This window comes from Pinus tabuliformis, chromosome 1_1, assembly GCF_031772625.1.
Source record: "Pinus tabuliformis cultivar Carrire ecotype Pingquan chromosome 1_1, CPIR1, whole genome shotgun sequence".
Lineage (NCBI taxonomy): Eukaryota > Viridiplantae > Streptophyta > Pinopsida > Pinales > Pinaceae > Pinus > Pinus tabuliformis.
Window position 1 is genome coordinate 108606350 of NC_142297.1, and position 27844 is coordinate 108634193.

Sequence of the window (27844 nt, forward strand, 5' to 3'; positions counted from 1 at the left end):
CGGCTTTGAAGAGCCGTATCCAACCAGATCACGTAATGGAGAGCCGTGTTGGATTGAAACTGTTGTTTAACGGGTTTTAATGAATTGCAATGGGTGGCATATGGGTAGAGGACGTGGTAGAGGTGGAAACATAGAACCAAATTGGAATTCCCCTTCTTCAGGCACACGGAATACATCAAACTGTCAGTTAATAACTCAATTTTTTCACGCTGCGGCAAAAAAGAGGCTCCAAAGAACCGAAGCTTTCTCCCAGACCGCCACAAATTTCTTCAAACGGTTTCTGAGTTATCTAACTAACCCACATGGAAAAAAAACCCATGTTTTAGTTTTTTGAAATTCGTCTCCATTTGGGAAAATCGAACGTTTGAAGTTTGACGTTTTTTTCTGTGTTTACGTTTTTCTTGAGTTTTACTGTTCTCACTGTTCTGCCTTTTATGAATTTGCATTTGTTTTTCTTGTTTGATCTACTGTTTTGCAGGTGTGTTAGACAGGTTCAACCCTACTAATACAATACAATCCACTTGCAACCGCAGTCACACCAGGTATACTGGTGGTCAGAAATCGACGAGCTGAAGAACATATTGCAACAAGCACACTAAGGATTGATGCTGCTTGACCACTTCGACCAACATTAATTCCCTCAATCACAAGCAAGTCAATCTTACAGTAGATAGCAAAATCTTCACAGTTGTTCTTAAATACATTGTACAACCCAAATCCTTTCTGAAATAAGTATGTCGCTCTATGCACCACAGTCTCAGCTGGGTCTTCATCAGCGAGTGTGCAAGTTCCACCTCGAACTTTTGCAAGAAAGAAGGCAGGATTGACAAAATATTCAAAACGGTACAGTGCTCTTCCATCAAGGAAACAATCAAGGCAAGAACAGATTACTCCATTTTTTTCTTGTTGATAGCCGCATATCTAATTACAAGAATCATCATCAATTATATACGATATGTATGAAGAGAATAGAGAAGCGCTGCACATGAAACTGATAGGAAGGAAGCAAGTATTAACACTCCAAAGTCCTTAGGGTCTGAGACAATCATTCCCATGACATAACCCAGCAAGCCCATGCATGATTGAAGAGAGTTTTGAACCCAAATTGAAACCACACATGGCAACAAAATCCACCACTGAATCCAAATGGACCAAAGCTTGATCAGGGAGGCAGATTTTTTTATTGAAGCCATAGCGAAAACTAGGAATGGAGATAGTCATAGATTGTGTTTTTTTTTTTTCTTCTTGAATCAATTGAAGTGATGAGGTTTATTTTGTCTCCTATTTTTTCTCTTAACAATTATTTTTCTGATCCTCCAGATCACACAAAGTGCAAGAGGAGAGCATACTCAAGAATTATTATTTTTCTTTTTTACTTAACAATCATTTTTCTGATCCTCTAGATCACACGAAGTGCAAGAGGAGAACATACTCAAGAATTATTAACTTTTTTTTTTCCAGATGTAAGAAATAAGGTCTCCTAATTACACTTCCCCGGCAACGGCACCAAAATGTCTAGTCAATTTAATGTCTTAAATTGCTCTACATAAATTATCAATCCAGGTATCGTAAACTGACGAAGTGTGGTGCACTATATGTGCTTAGTTAACCTTTCTCTTACTTCGTTGTTTTATAGTTTATGTTGATTTTGGGGTTTTGTTCTTGTTGGTTTTCTAAAGTGTTTAATGCAACTAGTTCAATCGAAATAAAATGCAATAATCAAATAATGAGAGAATGACTATGAGACCCAGCATCCTTGCTGCTTCAGCGAAAGGACAAGATGATTCTATCACGTCATTAGTTCATTAAAAGGCTATGTGCATCACTAATATACAATCAACTTGAAAGAAATTTATGTACAGCTAATATACATGGTGAAATAAAATGCAAAAATAAAATGACAACTATACAAGGCAGGGGCCCCCTACCACCTATGAAATCAAATGCTTAAAGGAAAATAAAGACATCAAATAAAGGACTAATGACATCGGCCCAGTATCTCTGCTGCTGATTTAAAATGAAAATGAAATGTGAAATCTAAGTGACACTACATAAAGGAGACAAATCACACTACTTTAACCTTTTCTTAACCTTTTTGCCTTTCTGCTAGATTTATCATGTGAGAACAGTTATGAACAAGTCAGCAATGTGAGTCTTAGAGCAAACTAAACCAAGCTGTACTAAGTGATATTTTGGCTCCAATAAAGTTATTTGATTATGGAAAAAGAACCATCTATAGATGAACAACTTGATATCTAAGAGCAGAAAGTAAAGTGCAAGTTAAAGAAATGATACTAATGAAAATCAAACTACAGAAAAATAAAGGTTAGCAACATAGACAAGATGATCACACATGCCACTAGTTATGAAATCAAAGCAAAATTGAACACACTTGCATGAATTAAAATTGCATGAATGAAAAATCTAATCTACCTTACATTCTACAAAGCAATATTTACAAAATGAAATCTACTCTACCTTACATCCTAATATGCTCCATGACATCTACTTCACATCTCCTTCCATGTTGAGAACATCAAAGCTTTATTCAATTTCTTCAAAAGTACAAAGTACAAAAGCTTTCAAAAGCCATCAAGGAAGAACTACAAACTTGAGAACTAGAAACTAAAAGACTAAAAAGACTAACAAATGAAGGAGAGATATCTCCTATTTATACAAAAAGATGAGAGCCATCTCATTAATGAGAATCCATGAATCTCTCCCTCTACCTCTAGAGTCCTAATCAAAATAGGAACTGATAAGACACATGTCTTCTTAGAGTTACAATACAATTAGGAGATGTGACACATATCCTCATGATCCCATGATTCTTTCCAACCAAATTCGAATTTGGCCTTAGAGTGCCACATAAGGGTCTTCTAGAAGTCTCCTTTCAACCTACACATGTCAACAACCTCAACCCATTTGTTAGGTATAAGCATATGCACATTATTTTCTAATGTTTAACCACAAATTCACTTAAAAGGCTTAGAAACAATAAAGATTGGAAAAACATAAAGGTGGCCCAATGATAATGAAAGTGGGATGAATGTGGTGACATAGTAGTGAAATGGAGATGAAATGGAGGTGATATAATGGACATAATAGTGAAAGTATAATGGAAATGAATGACATTTTCAAGACTCAACAATCATGCATTATCTCAACAAGGATTGCAGGTGGACCCCAACAAACTTGCCATCATCCAAAGGGTCCCACCTCCTCAAAAGGTGAGAGATGTCAGAATTTTTCTAGGTTTAGTTGGATATTACAGAAGATTCATTAAAGATTTCAATAAGTTAGCCTCTTCGTTGTTTGGTCTTTTAGGAAAAGATGTCAATTTCATATGGTCCAAAAACTATCAAGAAGCCCTAGATACCTTGAAAAGAAAACTTGTGACTGCCCCAATTTTGAGAGGCCCAAACTAGGCCCTACCTTTCCACATTCACACAGATGCCTCGAGCAAAACAATAGGAGCAACCTTAGGAAAAATTGATAAAAATTTACCTTATGCCATATACTTTATAAGAAAAAATTTATCAAAGGTAGAGTTAAACTACACGATGACCGAGAAGGAACTCCTAGTTGTAGTGCATTCCTTAAACAAATTCAGACATTATATCATAGGCTATCAAACCTTTGTGCACATTGATTATGCTACAATTAGATATTTAATGAACAAACCAGATGTAAATGCTCACATTATTAGATGGTTGCTTTTACTAGTTGATAAGCCTAGTAAAGAAAATGTTGTTGCTGATTTTTTGTCTAGAGTAAATTTGCCTACAGGTGAAGAAGGAATGGTGGATGATCAAATTCTGGATGAATACTTGTTTTCTATCTCAATACTCTCTCCATGGTTTGCTAATATAGCAAACTACTTAGTTTCAACACAGTTTCCACCACACCTATCCTCAAAGGAGAAGAGCAAGATTGTGAGGAAAAGCACCCCTTTCACCTGGATTGGGGGCAACCTCTTCAAACTTGGCCCAAATCAGATCTTGAGAAGATGTGTCAGGGAGGAGGAAGTTTTTGACATTCTCCTAACCTGTCATGACGGGCCTTGTGGAGGTCATTTTGCAGCAAAGAGGATTGCCTTCAAAATCTTGCAAGCAGGCTACTATTGGCCCACTCTTCATCAAGATGTGAGGAAATACACCAGCCAATGTGATTGGTGTCAAAGGATGGGGAAACCCACTCCAAAGGTTGAGATTCCCATGCAACCTCAAGTGACCTTGGAGCCATTTGAGAAGTGGAGTATGGACTTTGTGGGTCCAATCAACCCTCCTTCAAAATAGAAGAAATACATCATTGTGTGCATCGATTATCTGACAAAATGGGTAGAAGCAAAAGAAATCAAAATAGCAACAGAGGAAAAAGTAGCTGAGTTCTTGAGAGAAAACATATTTTATAAGTTCGGGTATCCAAGAGAGCTGGTCACAGATCAAGGTAGTCAGTTCACTTCCAATTTGATTGAAGACCTGATCACATATCATAAAACCAAGTACAGGACTTCCACCCCTTACCATCCACAAGCCAATGGGTAGGTGGATGTCACTAACAAAGCTTTGTAAGGAATTTTGACCAAGGTAGTGAGCGGCAGCAAAAAATATTGGGTGGATAGACTAGTTGAGGCCATCTAGGCCTACAAAACAACATGGAAGACCACCACAGGGTTCACACCTTATGAATTGGTCTATGGAAAGAAGGCTTTTTTGTCAATAGAATTTGAATTCAATACACTAAGGATGGCAGCTCAACTAGACCTAGACCTCAGCCATGCACAGAAGGAAAGACTACTCCAGTTTAGAGGATTGAATGAACAAAGATTGCAGACCCTTCTCCACACAGAGGTAGTTCAGCTTTAGAGGAAGATATGGAATAACAAAAATATCAAGGAGAAGCAATTCCAAGAGAGAGATTGGGCACTTCTCTATGAATCAAGGTATAAATACTTCAAAGGCAAGTTGAGGACAAGATGGTTGGGACCCTAAACTGTGGAAAAATGCAATGTCAATGGTTCAGTTCTGGTCAAAACCATTGATGAGGAAGCCATCCCCATGCTTGTTAATGGACATAGGTTGAAAATTTACAAGAAGCCCCTCTCCAAGCAAGATTTCATTGAAGATCTGAATAAGACAGTGATGGTAGTGGAGCATGTCTTATCCTCCACTGACTGAAGAAAAAGAAAAAAATAAAAAATAAGGACTCAAGTGAAAACCTCCATGAGCTGCTTGAGTCCCATCCTTGGGTTGAAAACCTCTTTTGAGGCAGCTTGATGATGCCAAAACAAAAAAGTAACAAAGAAAAAGAGAATAAGATACCTGGGTGAAAGCCTCCCTTGGAGGAGCCCTAGTTGTCTTTCAAAAAAAAAAAAAAAAAAATAGAGAAAAGAAGAAAAAGAAAATTGCATTTTAATGTGCATTGCAGGTTGCACGAGGACCACAGGGAGCAAGAGAATATGCCACAAAGCCTATTTCATCTCCTCCACACTCTTCTCCATCATTTCTTATGTTTCTTCCACCCCACTGTCTTTTTTTCCAAAAACTGTGTGTTATGCAGGAAGCCCTATGTTTTCTACAGGAGGCTCCTGTAGAAATCACAAAGAGCGAGAAATGGTTCCAAAAAGAAGTTTGAGGGGCTGGGAAGCTTCATGAAGAGCATGTAGACCCTCCTATAGCTATCCATCCTCCTTTCCATCCACTCCACACCAGCATCACATCATCATCATCATTTCTTTTTCCTTCCTATCACAGAAAAACATAAAAACCAGTTTTTAGAAAGAAAAACAAAAAAATAAAGGGAGCAGCACCTCAAATCTCACCTGTAGCTTACCAAGTACCTTTCCATCTCCATTAACATCTCTGGAATCATCCCCATAGCTCCCAACACAAAAATAAGATAAAATTTTAAAGGGAGAAGCAGTTATAGGAGCTCCTGTAGGAATTCCTGTAGCAGTTGATCCCATTAAAATCAAGCCACAACAGCAAAAGAAGTGCAACCATGGGATTGAAGGAGACATCTGAAGCTAGATCCAGCCAGAGGATACCTACACAAGACAAGCAACCACATATCAGACAGCAGAGAGCATGCAGCAAAAGAAACATAGGCATGTAGCAAAGGAAATACAAGCATGCAGCAACAAAAGGAACCAAAATACCTCACAACACATACATTTGACTCACAAGTAAGTGACTAACCCTCTCCTCTATTGCATCTGTGTAATTGAAAAATATGCATAAGTGAATGAGATGATTAGGGTTGAATGAGAAAGGGTGGCCAGTTAACTGGCCACCCTCATCTAGTTGACTGCACTCATCCGAAGATGCCACCACACGTGCGCCTAGTCAACTCAGAGAAAAATCCCAAGGACAGGTCAAACTCCAATGCAATGATGGGAGGTGATTGCGGGAAGAAACCATGATGACAAGGCAAGTGGGGACCAATGGTCCAAATATTGGAATGTACATTTTTTCCAGCTCACCCCATCACTGGAAATATCTAAAAGACGAAATAAGTACTCCTCCTCGAAACTCCTTCACCACCTTTTCTTTCATTTTATCCTCGTCCTCTTAGCTACAGGAAGCTCTTTGTCACCACCACAGCCTCGAAATCATCGTTCTCCATCGCTTTCATCCATCCTCATGCTATCGGCGTTCTACAGGAGCACCTACAGGTTCTACAGGAGCACCTACAGGTTCTACAGGAGCACCTACAGGGAGTTCTACAGGAGGGGCAGTGAGCTGTTTTTAAGGAGAAAACACCAGTATTTTGCTCGATTTCTGGCTTGAGAAGGTAGGTTCTGTGAATACCCACCTTGATTATCAATATGTGCAAGGAATGATATAATTTTAAGAAGGAATTGAGTCCATAGAAGAAGAGAAATTCCATAAAAAATTTCTACCTATATTCTTAAAAATAAAAAATAAAAAACACAGTTTTCCTCAGTTTCCCTATTTTCTTCAAAATTCTTGTCTCCATCTCTACATTGGGTGTTCAAAAGGGGTATAAGCACAATGACAGGGGGATTCATGAGGAAGTAGCCCACAAATTCAACCAGGCTCCATGAACACCCCGAAGTAGTAGCCATATCCACCAGAGCAAAATGGATGCCATTTTTTGAGAAATTCTAAGGGTTTGATGAAGAAGTGGCTCAGGAGTTTGCCCTTTCTTTAGTCCCTCACTCAAGAACCCATGCCACTGTTACTTTTAGAGGTCTCTCCATGGAAATCACCCCAAAATTTATCAGTAGGGTTACCACCCTTCCTCTTGGATTACCCTGGAGCAAAGATGAAAAACCAATTGGACAAGCTACTAAGAAAAACTTCTTCCAAAACAATAAACATCCTGTAGAAGACAAAAATGGCATTAGAAGGACAAGCATACCCTACCCTTTGGATGAGGTCAGTTACCAAATCATCAAATATATTTCCTTTGAGGGAAGGTATAGCATAGTCTCTGGCTACCATTTTAGAATCCTCCATGAGTTGTGATATGGCATGGACACTCCAACACCCCAGAAACTCAGCATCCCCTATTTCCTCCTACAATCCCTCATAGAGTCCAGCATTAAGTTTAAGGTAGGGAGTCCAAATCAGCTGGCTCACCATGGGTTAAGTAAAATGCTAGTGGAAAAATCCATCCATACCTTCACAATCCCCATAGCATGGGAAATATTCTAAAACATGACAACAGAAGATGACATAAAGGTCTTTAGAGCTGCAAGGGGGAGAAGGGGAAGAAACTGAGGAACAAGAAGGGAAGAAGGAAGAAACCAACATAGAACACGAGGAAAAAAAACCAACAGAGATAGAGAAAAAGATATAAGGAGGAGAAAAAGGGGTAGAAAAGACAGAAGTGTCTCCTAAGACTCTAGAAAGAGAGGCAGCAGCTGCTCTCACTGCCCTCAGCACCCCAGTTAAGCCAAAAGAGAAGAGAAAAAGGCAAGCCTCCATGTATTTCAAGGCCAGGAAAAGCACAAGGATAAAAGCACGAAAACCACAACCATCTTCAACTGTGCCCATTATAATTGAAGATTCACCCACTGTCAAAGGGGAAGAATCTCCCTCTAAAAGCCCTATCACATATGAAAGAGGGACTCCCAGATCTTCCACCTGGAAGGAAAGAGTGCAACTACAGGACTCAAAAACAGCTTTACAGGAGGCACAGACTATTCTACAGGAGACCCTATCAAAGCTACAGGAGACTGAGAAACTTGAAAAAAGGGTAGAAGAATAGCCAAAGGGGAAGGAGGAATCTACAGAGCCATAAGAACCTGATCCCCAGCCCAGCCTTTCCTCCTATTACCACCTCCTTGAAGGAGGAAGGATAATTCCACAAACATTTGCAATTCCGCTATTCTTTGAGTTGGAGAAAGAATTAATAAGGAGCCATAGGTGGATGAAAATCGCCAAATCCAAGGGAGTAGAGGATATTGGCCACATGGAGAACAAGCTTAGAGAAATGGGTAGGGAGTTAATTTTTGTAAGACATAGAGAGGCAATCTCAAGAACTCACTTGGAAACAGAAAATGCATTACTTAGAAGACAACTGCAAGAGTGGGAGACACAACTAGCATGCATGACTAGCTGGTCCATGGAGGCACTGCAATGCAGAACACCAACAAAATCATATGGATTATACCTCAAGGACCAATGGCTACAGTTTCAGATAAAGACTTTGGCACAGAGAGGCACAATGCCTTTTCAAGATTACAGACAGTTTATGGACCTATGTGACCAAATCTCTTTAGAAGACAAGGAAAAAATAGCAGAATTCTATTTGCATAACATGGCCCTCACAGACATGAATGTGTGGGACCCCAATGCTAGGCTAGGGGACCTACAACTAATGGCCATGGCCTCATGGATGAATCATGAAGAGTTAAGGGCAGTAGAAATAAGAAAGATAATGATAAAAGAGGAGAGTGAGCCCTTAATGATCATAGCTGAGCCATCAGATCCCATGGCACTCATTAACACACATAACTTGCTTGCAAACAATCCCCAAATTGCCCCTAAATATATCAATGATTAGGCTCAAGCCATTGCACATTTTGAGGATATGGAAAGATTACTTGGGGATGATTGTATTCATGCTTGTATGAGAAGGTGGAACACCTTACCACACAGTTTGCAGATCAGGGAGTATCACTCCCCAACAAGGATGAAAGACAAATTAAGGAGAGTGTCACTATACAAGCACTCCATGCAGAATCTGAAGGTCAATTGGATTGGCCTCAAATTGAGTCCCCCACTGTTGCTAGGCATGCTAGAAGGCAGAACAGAAGAAGAAGAGCAACAACAGTGGGAAGAGGTAGACAAAAAGGCAGGATTCCATAACAAGGAAGAGGAGATCACATCAGAAGCATGGGATGTTAGGGAGGCTACCAGGGCCATCAAAGATGAAGAGATGGACTAAGTTGCTTAGAGGATGATCGACACCTTTAGTAGGGGGTGATGATGAGCCCCATAAATGGGTAATTATATGGGCTCATTTTGCCTCCTAACATAGTTTAATCAAACATTCTCTTAGCTTATTGCATGTTTTTTTATTATATTTATGCTTATGGAGTGAGTTGGGTTGGTTATGATGCCATGGGGTCTAATATGTGTTTAATGCAAATTTTTGTTGAATTTTGAAGACAAAGTCAAAGATTTAATGGAAAATTGGCAACAATAATTCGAAGTGGATTTATAGGAGGGTATCCCCCTCATTTATGACTCCCCACTTCGAATTCTCCTTCATGCAGCTCGGAGCACAAACAGCCAAATCAATGCACTAGGAGGCAGCCGAGCAAGTGAAGGATAACTTCCGTTTATCTCAAGTTTTCAGAGCCAAGCCTCCATGATTTTAAGGAATCTATTGGGAGCTTTAGTTGTATAAGTAGAGAGGCCTAGGGCCTCACTAGGGTCGAATTTTTGTTGCAGCTTTTCTCTGCTCAACTTCGAGCTTACTTTTGTTGACAGTTTCATGTAATCCTATTATTATTTTGACAATAAAGATGAGATCCTTTTTGAGCTAGCACTGAGTTACCCCAGAGGGCTAAAGCTCTTGGGTTAGGGCCCAATCCAAGCAACCAAGCTCCTCTTGTTTGTATTTATATGCTTTGTTTCAGTTTATGGATTAGTTGCTATTAAATAAATTTCTTTCTTGGTGAAGAATAGGTTGCTTTTTGTGATTTAGAAGGTTGTCTCCATTTGAGTTTTCTATAGCAGGTTGAATAGTGATAGAAAGAAGATACAAAAATACCATCAACAGAGCCTTGGCCTCCTTTCCTCCCCTTGGGACCATGAACTAAGGCCAAGACCCTCTTGCTGCCACAAAAACACAAATTTTCCTTCTCCATAGGATTTCTAGTGTTGTAGTTTGTTAAAAGGTTAATGCTTTACTTTAGATCTATTTCACCATGCTCATTTCTTTCTTTGCAATAAGTCTTATTCCATGCTTTCTTTCCTTGTAGCATTTCTCAGCATTTACTTTCATAGATTAGAGTTTAGACTAGCTTGATGCAAAATTCTATTTTTTGATGTACTTAATGTCCTTGCTTGCTTGATCTCCTTGTTTGATTTTTAGTTCTTTGGCAGAAAATATCTTCTCACAGCAATTTAGCCTATCATCCATCACATTCTCTCCCTGATCTATGCCCCACAGGTTGCCCAAAGTTGACCTCAAATCTGCCTTAGTTTTCTGCATTTTTCCATAGACTTTCCTCTCTTTCCTTGAACAAATCCAACCATATTTCTCTCTCCTAATAATTCTTGATGGACCCTAGGCACCCTAACACATCATCCCAGCCTTTAGCTACCCTTTCCACTCACTCTTACACCTTCAAAACTACTCTCGGCATCCTCCTATAGACCTCCTGTAGATCCCCTGCATCCTCCTGTAGATTTTCCTGTAGGCTTCCTTTTGAAGTCTGATTGTAGGAAAAGCTTCTAGAAAGCCTCCTGAGATCTTCTAGTACCCATGCACACCATCCTATTTCCTCTCAAGTCCCAAAACCGACGTCCATCGCCACCTATTCGCTGCCACATTCACAAACAAATAAATTACATGCATGACAAATTCACCTAAAAATACATAAAAATCCAAAAAGATGTTTATTTTCTCATTTCCTTCTAGAAATAGCTTGAGTAGATGTTTTTTACTAACTTGAGTAGGTAATGGCATTCATTTCATGGTTTTCATAGTGCTTTCTACAAAAGTAGGATTAGTTGGTTAAGCAGGGTTTGCTAGGTCTACTTTACATTTCAGTCTTCCTTTGTGCAAGTAGAGTAGCCTCTGTAGAGTAAGCTTTCCTTTCTTTCATCACATATAAAGCTTCTTCTGGAATCTATAGAAGTTGTCTTGAGCTCCTATTGATCTTGTGCTAGCTGACCAAGTGACAACGTGCAGTAAGAACTAGTACTTGTGCATACAGCATCATCGCTTCTAAGTTTGTTACGAAATACCGAGTTGATAAAAGTAAAGTAGGAAGCCTAGGAGTTGCAGCATTATTGTTGCAATACTAATGCTCACCAGCTTGAATAGTTCTAGTTGCTTTTGTATAAAATTCTCATCCTGCCATGTGGAATCTTTAGTGAGTAAATTCTTACACTTAATGAGATGCTCTAAATTAATTGATTACATAGTTGTCGGGTTCTTATTTCTTTGACTGCTTCAGGCTCAAGTGTGATTTTTCCTTCTTCATCAAGTTTTGGCAACATTGTTTGAATTGGGAGCTTGTCACTGATAACCTTCTTTAAGCATGAAACATGCAAAACTGGGTGTACTTGTGAAGATGAAGGTAACTCCAATTTGTATGCCATAGTACCAATCTTTTGCAACAGATTGTAAGGATCGTAGTACATGGGTGACAATTTATTATCCTTCTTAACTTGGTTGAGGGACATTTGTTTGTATGGTTGTAGCCATAAAAATACCTAGTTGCCTAGAACAAAACTTCTTTCACTACGATGTTGATCTTCCTACATTTCATTCGATTCTATGCTAGAGTGAGGTTATCCTTTAAGAGTTGGAGAGCTTGTTGTTGATGCTCGATGTGATATTCCACTACTTGAACCTTATAATTTTCTCTTAAAGATGATGTGATGGATGGTGGATGATATCCATAAAGTTCCATAGATAGGATCATTTTTGTTGCAGTATGGGAAGAAGTGTTATACCACCATTCAACTAGAGGTAACCACTTGACCCATTATGTTTGTTTATCAAATACAAAGAAATAAATATATCCTTCCAAACATTTGTTCACTATCTTAGTTTTCCCATCAGATTGAGGATGATATGATGAGCTATGAGCTAATTGACTACCAAGATAAGAAAATAATTTCGTCCAAAAGTTTCTAGTGAAAATGGGATCTCTGTCAGTTACAATAATCTTTGGGTTTTCATGTAGCTTTCGAATTGTTTCCAGAAATGTAGTAGCAACTATATTGGCTTTAAAATGATGATATAATGCACAAAAGTGTGCATACTTGCTAACTTTATCAACTACCACCATGATGACACTCTTTCCTTCAGACATGGGTAAACCTATGATAAAATCCATTGATACCTCCTCCCAACGTTGACCTAGAATGGCTAAAGGTTGTAACAAACCCGAGATCTTAATTGTCTCAACTTTATTTTGTTGGCAAACCAAACATTCTGCCATAAAATTATGAATATCAAATTTAAGGCCATCCCAAAAAAGACCTTCTTAACCCTATGGTAAGCTTTTATAAATCCTGAGTGCCCTCCTAAGGGGGAGGTGTGAAATTCCAAAAGAATCGTTTGTTTGAGTTGGGAATTATTACAAAGATATAAGTGATATTTGTACCATAATGAATCATTTTTCTAGCTAAATGTATCAGATGTACTGGGATCTTGCTACAAATTTTGAATGAGTTTCCACACCTCTTTATCACTATTCCATTCATCCCTTGCTTCAGTTATCCAATCACGTTGGATAATAAAAATGGCACAAAGAAATTCTTCCACATCATTATCTTTTCTTGAGAGTGCATCTCCAACAACATTTTTCTTCCCTTTTTTGTAGATGATTTCAAAGTCATAACTCAACATCTTTGTGAACCATTTTTTTCGCTCTTCTAAAAATAATCTTTTTTTCCAAAAATTATTTAAAGCTATCATGATTTGTTTTTACGTTGAAGTGTTTTCCCATTAGGTAAGGTCGCCATTTATTTAGTGCATGTAGTATTTCCAACATTCCTTCTCATAAATAGGGTTGTGTAAATACTTTCCTTTGATAGGATGACTTTCAAAAGAAACGGGTCTTCCTTCTTGCATTAAAATAACACGAATACCATTTCCTGAGGCATCACATTCCACAATAAAGGTTTTTGTGAAATCTAGCATAGCTAAGACCGATGCTTTGCACATTGACTCTTTAAGGTGTTCAAAGGCCACAATTGCTTCTGGAGTCCAAGAAAATGCATCTTTCTTTAGTAATGTTGTTAGTGGTTCTGCTATTCTCCCATAATTCTTGACAAACTTGCGATAATACCCTGTCAACATGAGAAATCCTCGAAGATTCTTTATGGTTGTGGGGATTTTTCATTCCCTAATGGATTTAATTTTGTTGGGGTCTACCTTAACACCCTCATGAGCTACAATATGACCCAAATATCCCACCTCTTGTACTCCAAAGAAACATTTGGAGGTTTTTTTTCATATAATTGTTTCTCCTCCAATAGTTTTAGATTAGTATATCATCAAAAAAATACTAACATAAATTTTCTAAGGAAGGGTTTGAAAATGGAATTCATCAAACATTGAAATGTGGAAGGTGCATTAGTAAGGCCAAATGGAATGACTAAAACCTCATAATGACCCTCATGAGTTCTAAATGTTGCTTTAGGAATGTCTTCAGTATTCATTCTAATTTGGGGATATCCTGAATGAAGATACACCTTGGTGAAGTAAATTTCTCCATGTAATTCATCCAACAAATCATCAATGACCAGAGTGGAAAATTTATCTTTACTAGTGAGCTTGTTGATCTACCTATAATCTGGATACATATACCATGATCCATCCTTCCTGTGCACCAATACTATTAGAGAAGATAAAGAACTTTGAACAGGTTGAATTATACTAGCCTCTAGCATTTTTGTGACCATACATTCAATTTCACTCTTTTGGGCATAAGGATATCTATAAGGCCTGATGATTGGAGGAAAACTTCCAGGAATCATATGAATAGCATGATCATGATCACTAATAGGTGGGAGGCCTTTGGGAGTCTCAAATACCTTGCAATGATTTTCCAAGACTTTTTGGAGATTGGAGAAATATATTATATCGATGCTTGAACCTCTAGCGAGCATAATTATGCAATTACGCCCTGTTGTTATTTCTTCAAAATATTTTTCATGCCATTAGAGCTAATTATGTTTCTTGGTTTCCCTTCAATACTACTTAATTCAACTTCTTTTCCTTCCCAAAAAAAATTCAAGAAAAGTTATTAAAAATTAAAATATGTCATCCCCAAATATTGTAACCATTGGACTCCTAGTACAATATCAACGCCACCAATTGGAATGGAAATAATTGGACTATTCAATATATATTCTCCCATGGTTAGCTTGATATATGGCACTTTCCAGAACAATTTATAGTTCCTCCATTTGCAACCATCACTTGACACTCTGGTGTTGGATATAGGAAGAAATTCAATTCCTTGGCTATTGTACAATGAATAAAATTATGGGTACTACCAAGTTATTCAAGACTATTATTTTTTTCTTCTTGATATATCCTTCTATATTGAGAGTTTAAGAAGTCGTAATTCCTGCCAGTGAATTACAAGATATGGTTGGATCCATTTCTTCTTTCACCGCGGTTGGTTCCTAGTGTATATCCTCATCATTTCATGCTTCTTGTTCCTTTTCTTCTTCATATTCACAATATATGTAAAATAATTTCTTCTTAGCACACTTATGACCTTAGTGTATTTTCTACCACAACTATAACAAATCCATTTTTCTCTTTTTCCCTCCAATTGTTGTGGTGTCAACCTTGTATGTTGTGGAAGGCTAGGAGCAACAACACTTCCATCTTTATAGTTGTGAGTGGTAGGCTTCCCTGTTGCCATAATTTTTCTTTTAACCTTTCTTGCCACCCTGAATGCCTTCTCTAATGAATCATTTCCCAAGGGAAAACCTCATGTTGGATATTATCCTTTAAAGTTCCTATGAAGACATCAACCCTATGATTTGGCGTATCAGTTACCCTGATATTCAATTTTTAGAAGTCCTTAATGTGCTCCGCCCTTGAACCCTTTTGTTTGAGATTTATCAATTGGCTAAATAAGGTGTTGATCTTCGTATCCTCATAATGTGCTATCATTTTCTCTGTAAAAATTCACCAAGTAACAAGTGGTTTACGAAAACAAAGTCATCGATACCATACAAACTGATCGGGTTCTAAATATAAAGATGCAATGCATACCTTTTTTGTGTGTTGCACATCATCGAGATCAAAATATTGTTCCATTTGTAGTATCCATGTTACTGGATCCTTGTTATCAAACTTCTTCATATCGATCTTTGGAATGTGGTGAGTCTTAAACCCAAAATTGGAGTCTCTAAAATCATGATTAACATTCCTTTTTTTATCATCATGAGTTTCATCAAATACCTTTTTTCCATTAGGGAACATTTATTGTAGTAACTTTGTGAAACCTTCTTTTAAACCTTCCATGTCTTCTTTTAAACCATTCATGTCGCCTTTTATTTCTACTTTTAAACCATCCATGTCACCTCTTATTTCTTCTTTTAAACCATCCATGTCACCTTTTATTTATTCTTTTAAACGATCCATGTGCCTTTTTAAGCCATCCATGTCCCCTTTAAGTTCATTTTGGTTGCTCTTTGTCAGAGTGAAATTTGTTGCACTTTGTCCCATAATTTTGATATATCATGCGGCAATTCTTCCTCTTCATGCGTTATAGTAGAGATTTCTGAGAGCTTAATGGGTGTATAATTCTTTCATTTGGGAGGAACTTTAGAACCAAATACTAATATATATGCTTCAATATTCCCTTAGAATCACTTCAAATTGGCTTTTCAAACAAAATTTATGCAATTTTAAAACAAAATACAAAATATGTCTTGCTTTTAGGATCTCAATCTTAAAACGGTTGTACCTATGTAATTTTGGCTCTCCAAGGTATGGAATTTCATCCTGTGGTAGCTCTATGAGACTTGTTTCTAACAACACAAGTCAGATCAAGATTGGATTCTTCAAGAAATATTTATTCCCAATATCGCATGATGACCTAATTATATACTGGTTCAGTAGAGAGAACTTGTATGGAGTGTTATGTGTCATTGTTTCGATCTTTGACCTTGAAAATGATACACTAAAAACCATAGCTTGTCAAATTTTAGTCACTTTTTACGAAATTCAAATCTGATTCTCGTAGAGAAAGTTATGACAATTTTACCTAGGTCACCTGTTTGAGATTGAATTCTATAGCCTGCAAAAACTCTAACTTCTTCGGAGAATATCTTAGAAAACATATCGAAAAAGAATCTGGTTGTGTTACACAAAGTTCAACAATGTTTCAAATCCATGTGTTCAAAATTTCAACTTCTAAATCCTCATAAAAAAAATCTATATCCAAAAGACCAAGATGACCTTTTTGAAGCAATGAAACCCTAGAATATAAAGCTCTGATACCATTTGTTATGAAACTAGCTCACAAAACAAAACAAAAGATAGATCAACGACTTAAAAATTATCCACTTTGAGTGGGAAACCTTCTTTACATTACATAAATGAATAATTCTTGGATGATACAAATGATAATACTTCCTTGGTATATATAGGATGTTGGAAATAATACTGAGAGGGGGGGGGGTGAATCAGTATTATCAGAAAAAACTTTTCATTTTATGCTCAGAAACATATACGCTACTTCAGTTAAGTGTAACAGCATGTGCACGCAACTTTGTCTAAAGCAACCAGCGTATAACAAGAAAACTTATGATTCAGTAGCTTATCTTCAGTAGATGCATCAGGACATTATTAACCATGATAGTAAAGCAGGTGCAGTATAACAGAACAGATCATCACACAGAAAACACACACATGAACACCATGATATAAGGTGGAAACCCAATGTGGGTGAAAACCACCTGCTGCAAGTCGTCTCTATCTTTCTTTAAAAATGAAACTTCAGTTTACAATATTTTGTACTGGTGCAGCCTTATACCAATACGCAGGCTACAACCTGCTGAAGGCTTCAACCTTCTCTCGTTCTCCAAACTTTCTTGGAAGGGAGCTCCAACCCCCTTTGCTCTTGTACTAGCTAAGAGACTAATACGTAGGTGATGGCCTACAATCTTCTTTCCTTCAGGTACCACTTTTCATACATTTTCAGACTGGATATTCCTGAAGCATTACAATCTGAAGACCACAATTCATTCAACTTTTATAACAGATCATTGAAGCATAAAATAACCAATACTAGCATCATCAATCTTTGTATCACTGAACCACTGAAACCCTGTCAACACCAGTCACCAGAACACAGAGCAGACTACAGAACTCTGCAATAATAGTCAGACCCAACTGCAAACTCAAAAATCAAGCTTCAGAAGATATACGCTACTTCAATGAGAGAAACCCGCGTATACACGCACTTTTACCAAAGACAACCTGCGTACAGATCTAAAAATAAATTTTCTCAACTTGCAGCTGTACCAGACATCAGTTAGACCCAGAACATAACATTGCGTCAGTATGTAGATCTAGAAATACGCATAATCAACCATATCATAATAGTGCATTTCAACCATTAGATCCCAATCTGCCCTTAGATCTAGTCTTCCATCAACCGGTGTAATCTCTCCTTAGCTTAGATCAAGCAACCCAGAACCTGCATACCAGATCTCCTTTTTTTAGATATTCAAGACTTTTTAGATACCCTTGCCTAATGATCTTCTTCTCCTTATATAGCCTTAGGCCTTGCTCAATACCACAGGCCAAAACCATAGAAATCCAATACCATCAGCTTCAAAACTAGGGATCAACACGTCCGTCGAGACACAATGGTCAAAAACCATAGGCACAACTTCCAAGGAATAACCGCCACGGACCAAAGATAAGTTTTCCACATACACGCGCTTTTACTGAAGCCAACCTGCGTGTACACGCGACTTGGTATATAGCGAACCTGCGTATATATATTTTCTCTTCATACTGGTAGTCTGATCATCAATTCCTTGCTGCTATCCTTCTGCACTATGATTTGTCATCAGAGAGAGTTGCCATCAAGGACAACACCTGTATCGTAGCGCCACACCAGTGCCAAAATGCCAACAATCTCCCCCTTTGGACTTGATGGCAACCCCAAGATCCTCTCCCCCTTTGTCATCAAGGGCAAAGGGCTGTGCTCCCCCTGAGTACATGCTGATATCTCTGCTTGGCTGTGCTGAAACATGCTCCCCCTGACTGTAGGCAAGATCTGCAAAAGATGTTCTTCAAAAGAACCAAGACTTATACACCATAAGGGACCTTCCTATCACCAAAAGACTCAATACATACATCCATATTCCCAACCAAGAGGGGATACATCCGAAACAACCAATTATATTACATTATTCATCCCAGGCATAGTGGGGAAACCAACATAGGCCGTTACATGACCTTGACACCATCAAAGAAATATCACAAAAAAATACATGACATAGAGACAACAGATCTAGACCAAGACTTATGAAGGTCACAAGCAACATCTTTTTAGATCAACACCCAAGATTTCCTTCTGAGCTCCTTCTCCTGAAACCAACAATAGTTGTGTACTAGAACCAAAAGCATCTAAATGCCAACAATGCTTTAAGCTGCTCCCCCTGAACCTGTGCCTGCCGCACCCCCTGAAACTGTGCTTGAAGCATTCTGGCATACCCATCTCAGACCTTCTTCAACCAGAGTCTGCCCTTGCTGTTCAGAACTCCATATACGCGACTTATCCTGCATAAAACAGCGTATGCACGCGAATATGCTTTCTGCAACACGCGTACGCCATACACGTGACTTTCCCAGCATAGATCGGCTAATATACGCGGATATCCCTTACGTAACTTGCGTATCCCAACTTTTCTGTAGAACAGACAAGCTTCAACAGCAGGATGAAGCATCAACTACTCCCAGCTTTTGTCTGAGATATTGAAAAGTTTCCCTGGGCAGTGGTTTTGTGAGAATGTCAGCAACTTGTTCCTTAGAAGGAACATACTCCAACTTGACCTTCTGCTCAAGCACTTGTTCCCGAAGAAAATGGTACTTGATTGGTATGTGCTTGGTCTTTGAGTGCATGACTGGATTCTTTGAAATGCGGATTGCACTTGTATTATCACATAAGATAGAGACTGGTGAAGTGCAGGTGATTTGAAAATCCTGCAAGGTCTGCATCATCCAAAGAAGTTGTGTGCAACAAGATGCCACAGCCACATATTCTGCTTCAGCTGTAGATAAGGCAATCGAGCTCTGTTTCTTGCTGAACCAAGATACTAATCTGGAGCCCATAAAGAATGCACCACCACTTGTGCTCTTCCTGTCATCCACGCTTCCGGCCCAATCTGCATCTGTATAAGCATGAAGTGTGAGATCTGTATCTCTAGGATACCATAAGCCATAGTTTTGTGTCCCTTGAAGATATTTGAAAATTCTCTTCACTGCCTGAAGATGAGTCTCCTTTGGATTTGCTTGAAATCTTCCAACTATTCCGACTGCATGCATGATGTCTAGTCTGGTACCTGTCAAATAAAGCAAACTCCCAATCATGGATCTATAAGTTGGTTGATGAACTGCTGCTGATTCATCATTTGCACTGAGGCTGCATCCTGTAACCATGGGTGTACATACAGGTTTTGAATCTTCCATGCCATACTTCTTCAAGATTTGCTTGAGGTACTTGGTTTGAGACAAGAAGATACCTCCTTCATTTTGTTGGATTTGCAATCCAAGAAAGTATGTCAATTCTCCAAGAAGTGACATTTCAAATTCTTTCTGCATAACCAAGGCAAAGTTTTGACTCATAGTCTCTTCATTGCTGCCAAAAATAATATCATCAACATAAACAAAAAGTATTAGCAATTTGTTATTTTCAACTTTTATATAGAGATTGCTATCTGCTGATCCTTTTGAAAAGCCTTGTTGGTGAAGATATTTGTCCAACCGATAGTACCAAGCCCTTGGAGCTTGTTTGAGACCATAGAGAGCCTTTTTCAATCTGCATACAAGGTTTGGATCATTCCCAAGAATGAAACCATCTGGCTGCTCAATATAAACTTCTTCTTCTAAGTCTCCATTCAGAAAGGCTGATTTCACGTCCATTTGAAATACCTTGAAATTTTGAAAACTTGAGAGAGCAAGGAACATTCGGATGGCCTCAAGTCTTGCAACAGGAGCAAAAGTCTCTTCAAAATCTATCCCTTCTTGCTGCGCATACCCTTTACAAACAAGTCTGGCCTTGTTTCTAATTACTTCTCCATTTTCATTCAATTTATTCTTGAAGACCCATTTTGTCCCTATGACATTCTTATCTTTTGGTCTAGGAACCAGTTCCCAAGTGTTGTTCTTTTCTATCTGCTCAAGTTCTTCATCCATTGCCTTGACCCAACATTCATCTTTGCATGCTTCTTTCACATTTTGTGGTTCAGTGGAAGATAGTAACGCCAAATAGCTTGAAGCTTCTGCAATTCTTCTTCTTGTTTGTACTCCTGCTTCTTTCTGCCCCACAATCTGAGATTCTGGATGATTCTTTTGAACATATCTGGATGGAGTCTTCTCTTCTATTCTTGTCTGCTCCTCTGGTTCTTCTTGAGGTTCTTCCTCTTCTTGAGGTTCTTCTTCTTCATCATTCTGCCTTTGAGGATAGTCTTCATCTTCTTCAATGTCTTCATGATGAATTTGCCTAGGAATGTATCCCTTCTCATCAACCACTACATCAATGCTATCCACAATTCTCCCAAGTCTTTTATTGTAGCATTTGTATGCTTTGCTATATGGAGAATAACCAAGAAGAATACCTTCATCTGCTCTTGGTTCAAGTTTTCCAGGTTGCTCATCAGTATTCTTAATATAACATTTGCTCCCAAATATTTTGAAGTGCTTCACCGAAGGAGTTTCACCACTCCAGAGCTCATGAGGTGTTTGAGTGCTGTTTACTCGGACATTCGTTTTGTTAAGAATAATAACAGCAGCATGTGCAGCTTCACCCCAGAAGGTTGCGAGAGTACCTGATTCATCAAGCATAGCACGAGCCATTTGTTGGATTGTTCTGTTCATTCTTTCCACAACCCCATTTTGCTGAGGAGTTCTAGCTGTAGAGAATTCTCTTCTTATCCCATGTTCTTCACAGAAATCAAAAAATTCGTTTGAGGTAAACTCCCCACCTCTGTCAGATCTGAGGCACTTAATTTTGTGTCCTGATTCATTTTCAACCAAGGATTTGAAGGATTTGAATTTTTCGAATGCTTCATCTTTGTGCTTCATAAGCCCTAACCAAACAAATCTGGAGAAATCGTCAATGAATAATATCAAATATTCTTCTCCTCGTGGTGTCCTTTTTCTAAATGGACCACAAACATCTGTATGGACTAGCTCAAGAGGCATGCTAGCTGATCCTTCCTTCTCTGGAAAGTTAGTTCTGGTTTGCTTTCCAAACTGACAAGATTTGCATATGGTGTTGTCTGGTATTTTGATATCTGGAAGACCTCGAACTGCCTGATATTTGCATGCTTTCCTTATTTGTGAAAAGCTTAGATGTACCAACCTCTGATGCCATAGCCAATGTTCATCATCCTTGCTCAAGTAGCATTGTTGTCTTTCCTCAAAGATATATAGATTATTTGGAGTCCTTCTTCCCTTGAGCACTGTTTCACCTGTATCAAGATCACGAACACAACATCCATTTGATCTAAATATTACCTTTGTTCCTTGATCGCACATCTGACTGACACTCAGAAGATTATGCTTCAATCCATCAACATATAAAACATTTCCTGCTTTGACCTTCTCTTTCAATGGAGCAACACCTTTTCCTTTTATGGCTGCAGAGATATCGTTTCCAAAAGAAACTTTCTTCCCCTTTTCTAATGCGGTATATGACTCAAGCTTTTCTTTGTCCCCTGTCATATGCTTCGAACAACCGCTGTCAATGTACCATATACTTTCTTGACCTTCTGCATAAAAGGCTATCCCACATCTTTCTGGTTGTGGTTCCTTTATTCTCCATGTTCTGACATTTGAAGTTTGTTCCTTCTGAGTTTTCTTCCGAAACCTGCTCCTGCATTCAGAGTCTTCATGACCAAAGTTATTGCAAATAGAGCATTCAACTTCATTTTCAAGAACCGAAAAGTTGTTATAAGTTCTTTTCATGGTTTCAGTCATTCTCCCTTGCTTTTGAGCTTCTCTAGTCATGATTGTCTTGTAGGCAACACATTGAGCTGCTTTGTGACCGAAGTTATGGCAAGAAAAGCATTGGCCATTAAAGAAACTTCTACGATAATCAGATCTATCATCCAACCGATTGTAGCTTCTATTCACATTCATTCTTGGAGCAAATTGGGAAGATTTTACCTGTGGCTGATTGTAGCTTCTGTTTGTCCTTAAGATGGATTGCCCTTGATAGTTTCTGTTTGCAATTTGTCCTTGCTTTACCTGATGGTCTTCATTGTGCTTTTGCTCATTTCTTCTTGCTGCATCAAGATAACTTTTAGAGGTAGAGGCTTGAGATGTTTCTCCATTATATCCCAGACCTGTCTTGATCAGAGGAGATCGCTGCACATTGATAATCTCATCCAAGGTTTCAGATCCTTTAACAAATTTGAGATTAATAGCTTTTGTTTTCTCAATCTCTTTTCTAAGACCAACAATTTCACCTTCTAATTTTTCAAGATGTCTTTCCTTTTCATCAATTTGAAATTGTAGAGTATCAATGATCATATTCTTCTCTTCTATACATCTCTTAAGTTTAGTAATTTCTTCATGAAAATAATCCACATCTATAGCATCCATATATTCATCATTTTCAAATGCCATTAACAATTTATATTCATTACCTCGTTCATCTTCATCACTGTTTGATAGACCATCACTATCTTCATGAGTGTAATAGCTTTTCTTATTTGCACTTTGTTTCTTGTTCCATCTAGAAGGTTCCTTTCCTTTATCCTTATAAGGACATTTTGCAGCATAATGACCTACTCTTCCACAAGCAAAGCATTTAAAAGGCAACTTACCTCTGAACCTTCCAGAACCCCTTTGAAGATTTCTGACAAAGTTTGATTCTTCTTCTTCTTCTGGGACGTGGCTTGCTTCATAATAATCTCCTTTCCCTGATGCCTTGAAAGCAGCTTCTCTTCTGTCTGATGGACCTCCCTTTCTCATTTCATAAGCAGTTAGAATTCCATGTAGCTGAGACATAGTAAGAATTCGTAGATTTTCTTTTTCTTCTATTGCAGATACTTTAGATTCAAACTTGGGGGACAATGATCTTAGAACCTTTTCAACCACAATAGCCTCTTTTATTTCTTCACCCAAATTTCTCATACAATTAACAACTTCATCTACCCGAAGAAAATAGTTAGCCACACTTTCATCATTATACATCTTGAGAGTCTCATACTGAATCCTGAGAGTTTGAAGTTTGGCACGCTTTACCTGTTCATCTCCTTCATAGCTCGTGACGATTTTGTCCCATATCTCTTTTGCGGATTTATAGTGCATTACCTTCATGAATTCCGATTGAGATATACATCCTAATAGGGTACTGACTGCTTTTGCATTTGTTTCATACTTCTTTTTCTCGTCTGCATCTGTAGGGGTAGCTGAAGGAAAAGCATAGCCTGTCACTACGATGTCCCAAACTTCTGTGCCAAGAGATTGAAGATAGGTAGTAACTCTTACCTTCCAATAATTGAAGTTTGTCCCATCAAAAACCGGTGGCCTGATTGATGCTTCTCTCTCATAGTTGCTCATGATGAACGATCTACCTTCAAGCGATCAAGCTTCTCTGAAGGACCTGCTCTGATACCAATTGTTGGAAATAATACTGAGAGGGGGGGGGGGGGGTGAATCAGTATTATCAGAAAAAAAATTTCATTTTATGCTCAGAAACATATACGCTACTTCAGTTAAGTGTTGCATCAAGAATGTTGCAACTCCTAGGGCTGCTAGCTTTAATTTATCAATCCAATATTTTTACAAACTTAAGAGGTGACAATTCTATATGCACAAATACTAAGTTCTACTTAAGTTGCTCTGAGGCAGTAGATCAAACCAATGTATACAAAGACCATTTTGTAAATTAAATCTAGATTTTGCATAGAGGGAAAAATGTTGCATAAAAGGAAATCCAAATTTACTTGCAACAAATGAAAGTTCTGCATAAAAGGAAATTCCAATCTACTTACAAGAATGTAAATTTTGTATAAAAGGAAATTCTAATCTAATTGCAAGAAATGTAAATGTTGCATAGAAGGAAATTCAAATCTAATTGCAAGAAATAAAAATGCTTGAAATGAAAACCCTAACCTATTGTAGAAAATAAACTTAATCTAGTTGAATAAGATAAATAGCATTAAATCAATACTAAACTATTGCATTGAAAGGAGATCATATTCTAATGAAAAAAATCAAGAAATGCTTCAAGGAATGACAATGTAATCTATCTTGGTGTTATTAAATTCATGAATTCAATTACTAACCCTAATTGCATAAATAAATTTCAAGGGTGAAAAGAAGGGTCCTAAGTGGTCTTCAATCTTCCTCAAGCTTGTTTTCTAAGCCTATGAGACATTGTGAAGGGATAAGAGGCCAAACTTAAGTTTAAAGGACAATTATGGTTAATTTTGAGGGTTTCTACGTAGTCCTATAGGGTGTTACAAGATTGTTACATGATGCTACAAGATTTCCCTATATTGCTATAGGATTGAATTTGAGAGCATTCCAAGAGATCAAAAGGTGATATGAAGGCAAGGAAGGGTAGTAGAAGGTGGAATAAGGGTATGGGGGTCCCTTCCAAGCCTAGTAATCCTCAAGATCCCATCTTGCACAAGGAGGGAATGCAAACAGTAACCTCTAACAAATGTGTCTTGAACTTTCTGTATGCAAACCTCTTGGAGAATTTGATGAGGATGGAAGGAGGGTATTGATGGTATGGTCAAAATTGAAAATGACAATGCTCTTCCCTGCAAACCAATAGTATGACCTTCATACCAAAAATATTATTCAACTTGTAAAACATCTAAAGCATGCTAACAATACTAATTGTAGAAAATCAAACTAGGAAGGAAAGATTGAGTTAAATTTTATTCAAGATCTAACTACTACATCAAAAGAAAATATATCTTTTTGTGCTTTCCAATGCAAGGCCTAGAACCACACTTTCTAAGAGAGATGATTGATAAATATGCAAAGGAAACTTTTCATATAAACAAAGCTTGCAAGAAAGGAAATACTGCTAAACTAAGTACAAAAGAGACAATGCATAGTAAAAATGTACAAAGGAGAAATAATAAAATAATAGGAAAATAATAAAATAAGAGTTATGAATTTTGGAGGGAAAAGAAAAAAGTTATTTTTTTAATTGTATTTTTGGCTTATATCCTTATAGGTTTACTCAAATTTCAAGTGTAGGCACTCATTCGATGCTGAATTAAATTATGCTTCCAATGAGTACCCATTATGCATACTTTTGAGAAAACCCATATTGATAAAAATTGAAGATACATTACAAAAGTGTGTCAAACATGCTTTTGTAATGTATTGTATGCATACTTTTGAGAAGACCCACATTGATAAAAATTGAAGATACATTACAAAAGCATGTTCAACATGCTTTTGTAATGTATCTTCCTTTTTTATCAATGTGGGTCTTCTCAAAAGTATGCATAATGGGTACTCGTTGGATGCAAAATTTAATTCCACATTCAACGAGTGTCTACACTTGAAATTTGAGTAAACTAAAAGGAGATTAGTCAAAAATACAATTAAAAAAATAGGTTTTTTAATTTTCCCTCCAAAATATTTACATGTACTCATTTTTAATTTTAAAGGATTTTGATTGGTTTACATATTATGTATGTGAAAATTTCATGGGCACTTTTAGGCTAAACTTTCCTCTAATTAGAACACACTCAAACCAAAGGTAACAAAATACTTCTCATTGATCTCAAAAAGTGCTCAAATACATGATATGGAAATGAAGATGATAAGTACAAGCTCCTAGATCTAGCAAACACTATTCTCCTCCAAAAAAAGTTGAATCCTACTCATTATGTTTAAAAGAAATTAGATGAGAAATATCATATGAATTCGAAAATGTGGAACACATATGCCAATGGATAGAGGATTCCTTCATGAATCCACTTAAGGACAAATTCTTCCCTAAGTCCACCAGGGTACAAAATGGTGTTGCAAAGAAATATGTAGAAGGGGTGCTAAAACTATGATTTTTAGGACCTAAATAGCTTGATTGAGAGCTTAAAATGCTCGATCAAGCGCTTAGTTATAAATTCAAATAGCTGGATCGAAGGTTTAAGAAACCCTTGATCGAGCCATATACATGGTTAAACAATGACTCGATTGAGCAATTGCAAAAATAAAGTTTTATATGTATATACTAGTTACGTTTTTTGTGTAAATCAGCTTTTTATATTAAGACAAAAATACATATTTACAAAAGGTCTGCTCGTGCAGACAGATATCTGTATCGCTACTCCGCATACACATCATCTTGACCAAAAATACCTCCTCCAGAACCCCGGGAACACCATGCAGGGCGGCCATGACAGCTTGGGGCTGGCACAAAAATGCAGACAGTTAACAAACTTAGACCAGATGAAGCCATAGACAGTAAAATAAAAAATAACAGAACTAGCTGATCAGAGCTCATCCAAAGCTTGTTGCAACGACCCGTTACATCTCGAGAACCACATAATTCTTGGGGGAATCCTGACCAGTTGGAGCTTTGGCTTTGCCTGCCTGCGGTGGCGCTGATAGCGTGCTCTTGCTGTTACTTGTGATCCCCTCCGCCCTTTCCCTAGCATTTGCAGCATCCTAACATATAGAATGGCGCAGAAGACTGATCAAGACAGTCAGTTTTTTAGAAATGCTGTAGAATTGTTGCTCCAGGCCACTGATTTTGAATTCCAGGCCTTCCAATATCACCGCATGCTCAGCAGAAGTAACAGCAATTGCATGTTGAGCCTGTCAAGCTTGGCTTATATAGTCACCCTGCATACTTATGGATTTTGCCATCAGCGTTTTCATTCTCCACATTTCCGCTTGTGTGCGTACATATTAGGTGGCTCGGTAGTAGAAGTTCCACAATTGTGGATCCATTCCATATCCTTTTCCAGCTCCTACTCCTCCAAATTCTCCTCTTCCTCATTCACAATGACCTCCAGCTCCTCAATCTTCCATTTTTCTTTCTGCGAAGTCCTTGTTTCATAGGCCTCCCAGGCTTGTTTGAGATCCCAGTTTGTGGAAGCATTTCTGCTTCCCTCACCTGCCATTATCTTGAAATCAAGCACCCGACTACATTGTATTCTAAGGGCCGGGGAAAAGAGTTTCTGCAGACTAATTGAATTCACATTGACGCTGCCGATGTTGGGTATTGCAGATATATAGGAGAGATCAGATGAGCCACTTGCTGCATTCCATCGTGTCACCTGCTGATCGCCAATCTTTTCATGATTATCCCTATTTCGTGGTTTATAATTTCGATGATGTTTCAGATTTTTATTCTCAAGATTGCCTCTTTTGAGCTTCTTCGAAGCGTGCCAAGTGTCAATCCTTCTGTATGGGCGCCGGCGTCGCTCATACT

The 27844-nt window shown here is 38.0% G+C and overlaps 1 pseudogene; it reads right to left on the minus strand.

Moving 5' to 3' along the window:
- Nucleotides 1–483: 483 nt before the first annotated feature.
- LOC149211877 (protein LEAD-SENSITIVE 1 pseudogene) lies at nt 484–27074 on the minus strand (annotated as a pseudogene).
- Between the last annotated feature and the right edge of the window lie 770 nt (nt 27075–27844).